This window comes from Camelus bactrianus, chromosome X (genome assembly GCF_048773025.1).
Source record: "Camelus bactrianus isolate YW-2024 breed Bactrian camel chromosome X, ASM4877302v1, whole genome shotgun sequence".
Taxonomy (NCBI): Eukaryota; Metazoa; Chordata; class Mammalia; order Artiodactyla; family Camelidae; genus Camelus; species Camelus bactrianus.
Genome location: NC_133575.1, coordinates 43,073,329 through 43,079,625, shown reverse-complemented (window position 1 = coordinate 43,079,625; position 6,297 = coordinate 43,073,329).

Sequence of the window (6,297 nt, the reverse complement as noted above, 5' to 3'; positions counted from 1 at the left end):
GTAGTGTTTGCAAGAGGGAGGAAAACAAATGGTCCAGAAGTAGTAGTGGGGAGCAAGGAAGACTCGTACCCAACCTCCTGACCCTAAAATACTGAACAAGACAATAAGCAGCTTTCACATAAGAAGGCAGCAGGGGAAACAGAACCTTCTGGGGAGAACTAGGTTTCTATTAGGTAAAAGAGGTTGAGAATGCTGATTTAAGAGCAGCTGGTCAAGAGGGTTCTGGTGGAAGACTTTGGAAGGTGGACAAAAACTGGAAGGAGATGAGCTCAAGAGAAAAACCAGAGTAGTATGAGGACCAATTGGAGGGTGGAGGTGAGGCTTACACTTCGGGAGTAGACTGATGACTCTGGGAAATATAGGGCAGGGTGGATTTACTCCTAGCATCTTTGAGGAGTTATCAGGCTCTGGGCCTGCTTAAAAGGTGGCCAGAAAACCAGCTCTCTTGGCCTGGGTTGGTGGCAGTTGCAGGAGCCACAGACAGCACACTACAAGCTTTAGGGTGGTGGTGACCCCAGAAGTGGCCAACCATCTCTACCTTTGCCACCTAGAGTGGAACAGAGTCTAGGGTGAGGCCACTCTGTCAGTTCCCTTGGGCTGAGGTCAGATTCCTCACACTGGAAATTGGAAGCAAGAGGAAAAGCCCAAGGTGGGCTAAGATGTGGGCATTTACTTCTTTGGGTTTTGGCTGAGAAGGTATCAAGATATCCAAGAGGAATCCCCTGAGCTGCAAGTCTTAAAATGGGGCCCTATCCCTCTCTGCCCCATCTGTGCCAACTTACTTGCCATTGCTGAACAATCAGGCAAGCTGCAAATGCTATCTGGTGTATCTGGTGTTCAAATCTAGGCAATTACCAAGAATTACCAACCCTCTTCTGAAAGGAGGTAAGGTAAGCATGAACTCTTGTGTTCAAATTCTACCCCAGCCACTTGCTATGGCAAGTGACTTAATCTGTCTGTCTTCATCTGGAAAACGGAGACAATAACAGTTTCTACCTTACAGAATTGTTGCCACAGAGGATTAAGTGACTCAATATATGTAAATGCTTAGAACGGTACCTGATACATATTAAGCACTATATAAATGTTTGTTTTTATTGTTATTGATTCTCCCAGCCTCCCACTTAATCATTTGATACTACCCTGCTTGCTGTAATTTTACCCTGGCTCTGAACCCCAACTTGAATAATTACTTCTGATCCTTCCCCTATGGGAGATCTTCCCTGAGCCTGTTTACCTCTAGACCGAAAAATCCCAGGCCCCTCAACTGTTCATCCTAGGATGTGGCTGCTGGTGCACCAGCCTGGTGACTCACGTTTGGACACTTTGCACTTTGTCACTGTATCCCTGTTTCAATGGGATGTCCAGAACAGAGCACAGTGCTCCAGGTGGGATGTGACAATTGTAGAGAAGGGCAGAACCATCTTTTCTCTTGTTCTGGTTCTATACTTCTATTAATGCAGCTGAAAATCTAATTACCTCCTTTGGCAGCATCATCACTCTGTTAGCTTGCATTGACTTTACAATCAAATCAAGGTCTTTTTCACATGTGCTGTTGTTAAACTAGGCAGGTCTCTTCTATCTGCTAGAGAAACAAACCAGCTGTAGTTGCTGTGAAGAAGTCAAGTCCAGCAGTCAAAGACCATTATCTGTGGAGGTTAGTAATAAGAGAAAGGTGGTCCAGGCAAGCAGTTGGTGGTTGGGGTTCATGGAAGATGCTTCCAGTTGCCTGCCCAGTAAGGATTCCCTTTCCTGCTTACTTACAGAATCTTAAATTTGCTTGGAGCAGCAATGTGCCCAGCCTAAAAGGACTGGATTTCCCAGCTTCCTTTGTAGCCATGAGTGTCAAATAAATGTATGTGGCTCTCACTGGGGAGAGTGTTACATTCTGAATAAAATGGCAAAGCCTCTCTAGAAGGCCCACTGTCCTGAGCTTTCTTGCCCTGTGGCTGTTTCCCCTTCTCTCTGTCTCTAATACAGACATAAGGCTCGGAGCTGCAGCCGCTGTCTTGTGACCATGAGGCAAAAAGCAAGTAGATGAAAGCCTACCCTAAGGATGGTGGAGTGAAAAGCTGGGGTCTTGATGGCATTGTTGAACTGCCTTCCAGCCCTGGGCCATGTACCCAGGGAATTTTTGTTGCATGAGACAAACTTCTATCTATTTAAGTCACTGTTGTAGAATTGTCTAAGTTATTTGCAGCCCAAAGCATACCTAACTGACATAGGATTATAACATAGGAAAACTGGGATCCAAATGGAGGGCAAACATGACTAGAGGCATTTAGACACTTATAATTACCAGTGGACAGTAAGGATCAGAGAAGACCGTCAGTAGGCCAACAGGCTTCAGTCACTGCATTGGGGTTTGGGGTCAGGACTTTCTCCCTAGATGGTGGACTAAAAGCGCAGGGTCTCTAATTGGGGGACTCAGACACAGAATATGAGACAGAGGCCATGGATTAGAATTGAGGAGTAAAATAAGCCCAGTGGAAACGAGATCAGACTCAGATTGGCAGCAAAGAGACTATTTGAGTCTGAGTAACAGTGTGCATGGTGGAACCCTTCAACCCTTCCTGCCTTAGGACAGGCATAGCCTGCAGGTGGGAGGAAAATTACTCCAACTTTGGAGGGAGGAGGGGGACAGGGTGGGGGGATCCAGTCAAAGCCTGACCAGCTTCAGCTCAAGCTGTGCTTTAGCCCTCCGGACACCCTTACTATGGGTTCTTAGATTCATCCATAATTACATGCTCTCATTTCCATCTTTTGGCCACGACCTTTTAAGATCTGAGCTTAACAGAAAGCTCCCTGTGTAAGCACAGTGGTCTCTTTAAATGGCTCCCACTTTTCCTTCTGCCTAATTGCTGGAATTTCACTGTGGAAAAAAAACCTTTCCGTCCTCCCTCTACTCCAAGTTCTCTTCCCGCGTTGAGGGCACTCTATCACTCTTCCTGGGCAGTCTGGGCCCCCTCAGAAGTGACCCTCCTTTATCCTCTGGCTTTAGCCTCTGCTGACCTGGGAACAGGTAGAGAGAAAGGGTTGGGAAGAAGGCTGGCCAGGGCCCACTAGTTCTGGGGAGCAGCAGCCCCCCCCTTCCTCTCCCCTTACCCTCCCTCCTCTATTCTGTTCCAGGGACCTGATTAGAGGCCAACACCATCCCTTCCCCCATCTCAATTTCTTGTGTCATCTAAAGCAAGAGAATGAGAACTTCCTCTGACTGCCGGTGTGCTACCACCTCTCCTTTGTGTGCAGCGGGTACTGTGTGGGTAAGTTATTGTTATATTGTGCTCTTGTGATAAATGGACCTTTGTGAGACACTTTTCACCCTGTGTATGCTGGGGGAGGGGGAGGGAGTCTTGCCTGAGTGACTCCTCACAGAAAGCTCCAGAGGTGCTCAGAGCTGATAGCCTAGGCCTGGCAGGCTGCTCTTTCATTGGTACTCAAGGGTGTCAATCACTGTGGTCCTGCCAATCAGCTCTGAACTAGGTATCTGTAAGCGATTAGCCTTCTTTGTTAAACAGAACACTGTACCCTCCAAGGACTAAACAAAGAAGGGCTCTGGAAACACAGTTCCTAAGTTAGCAGGGGCAGTCGGGCCAGTGTCACTAACTCAAACCCTCTGCTTTCATCCTCCTTCTTCAGGCCCTGTCTCTACTTGATTCCTTACATCTAGGCCAGTCCTAGGTTCTTTCAATTCAACCTCTGCCATTTCCCTCCCATGTGCATTTCTTCTCTCCACTCTTGCTGCTGCTGTGTTTGTTCAGCCCTCAACAACCCTGACCTGGACTATTAACCAGTCTCCTCACCAGTTTCCCTGCCTCGAGTACCCCCGACCCACCCCCCACCCTGCCCAACCCAGTCTCCATCCAGCAGCCAAATGAATCTTCTGAAAATACAAAGCTGAGTGTGTCACCTCCTGCTGAAACCCTTTCAACCTCTCCCGTGGCTCTTAGTATCCTTGGGATAAAGTCCAAACTACTTAGCATGACACCCAGGGCCCTTCATGATTTGGCTCCTGCCAAATCCTCAGCCTCATTTTTGGCAGTGCTCCCATTTCACACCTAGTCACAGTGAACTCCTTTGCAGGTTTCTGAGCATGCCATTCTTGGCTTTGCTCCTCTGCCTTTACACATGACATTCCCTCTGCCTGGGACATCCTTCACACACCACCTTCTCTCCTATCTGTCTAGCCAGTTCTTACTCATCCCTTAAGATTTTGAATAAACTCTCTTAGCCCAAGACACATATTTTACTCTTGTCTATATTTCAGATGCCTAGTACAATGTCTGGAACATAACAGATCCTCAATAGTTGTTTGCTGAATACTTAAATGAATGAATGCCCCCAAATCAAGTGTCTGTGTGCAAAGTTACCTCTAAGGGAAGCCGGCAGAGTTGATCAGCCCCTTCCTGTGTGGGAGGGAGACCTCTCCTCCCTCCCACTCATATCATCCTTATTACACTGGGCTGTGATTCCTTCTCTAAAATGCCTGCCTCCCTAATTCAACTGTGAGTGTCTCAAGGGCAGGGCCACATCTGATCCACCTCAGTCTCCTACTTAGTCCCCAGCAGAGTGCTTGGAATATAATGAATAGGTCTCCCAAATGCCTGACGTTTTGTCCCTTGTCTCATGTCCCTTTACTCTTCCCCACAAGCTCTCGCCACCAATACAGCCAACCTGTCACACCCATGGCTCCACAACCATACTAGGCTCCTCCTCATCCCTGAAACTTTTCACCTGCATTCTTCTTACCTGGAATGCCTTTCCCACCCACCCATCCACCTAAATCTTGCTACTGCTTGAGGAACCAGCTCAAGTTCTCCATCTTCCAGAAACCTTTCATGCATCCCTCCAGCCCACCTCAGAGTAGTGCTAATGATACACACCCATCTCATTCAGCCCTTGGCATCCTTCCGTGCTACTCAGAGGAAAACCAAAACTCACAGAGAGAAAGGACTCTCTTAAGGGCACATGGCATATTCTGGGCACATGGTAGAACTATTACCTGAACCCAAGTCTCCAGCCCATGAATACTCCCACTAGCCAACATATATGCCTCATCTGTGTATTTCTCACATAGACTACAATTTCCTTGAAGGCAGGACTGTCTTCCACCCATTCATTCATCTTTTCAGGGCTTTACTGGAGTGTTGAGATCTCTAAAGCCAGACTGCCTGGGTTTGTCTCTCGGTTTCTTTGGTTACTAGCTGTATGACTTTAGGCAACCTAACCACTCTGAACCTCAGCTTACTCATACCTAAATGAAGATAACAGCAGTGCCTATCTCATTAGATTGTTGCGAAGATTAAATGAAATAATGAAGGCAAAGTGCCTCGGACAGTACCTAGCACCTAGTAAATGCTCAATAAAAACTGTTCTATTGTTGTTCTTTTTAATATTAACAAATCCTTACTGGTAATGTTTGATTACAAATTAGAGGTGGGAGTTACTGGGAGTGGGAGGGTGTGAGAAAAGGAAGCAGACAACCGGATCAGTCTGAGATTTGGTGGAATCAAAACAAGGTTAGTGTCGCGGCAGGACGTTTGTACGTCTGAGTTCCTATTACCATGTGACTCTGTGAGAGCCCCAAGCACATGGTTCCATCCTGGAGGCGCAGCTTCCCTAACTCTCGCTCAGCTGTTCTCAGCGGCCTGTAGGGGGAGCCAGGAAGCTAGGACGCGGGAGAGGCTGCTGGAAATCTTACTAAGGGCAAAAACGACTCCCCATCGCTACTATCCATCTCAGCCCACTGTCTTGCCCCCTCCAGGACGCTCTCCAAGCTCTGTCCTCTGCGGCAGCTAAACTGGGAGCTGTCCTTCAGCACCAGGGACCACCTTGGCCTCGGGCAGGACAGTGAGGGCGACAGCGGAGTTAGGGACATGGGACTGGTCCGATCCGCAGCCGGCTCCAGCGTCGCCTAGTCACGGGGACGGGGGAGGCGACCCAGGGAGGCAGCGAGACGCTAAGGAGGTGCCTCCTGCCTTCTGCCTCTAACCATCACCCTCAGAAGTCCCCTAGCCCTCGGGGGGAGTGAGCGGCCGCCCCAGGGAGGGAGGCGGACGCCCAGGTTGGCGGGGGAGGGGGAGCGCCGGGGCCTGGGACTCAGCGTGCAGCGTGTGCACGCGGGGAGCAGGCGGATGAACGGAGGCGCTGAAGTGAATGGAGTTGGGGGTGGACTGGAAACATCCCCAAACAGCACAGGCTGCGGCCGGCGGGGGCTGAGGTGGGGGGGGTGAGGGGGAGTCCTGAAGCGCAGGCGCAGTCGGAGCCCCGGTCCCGCTCCCTCCTCCTCTTCGTGCC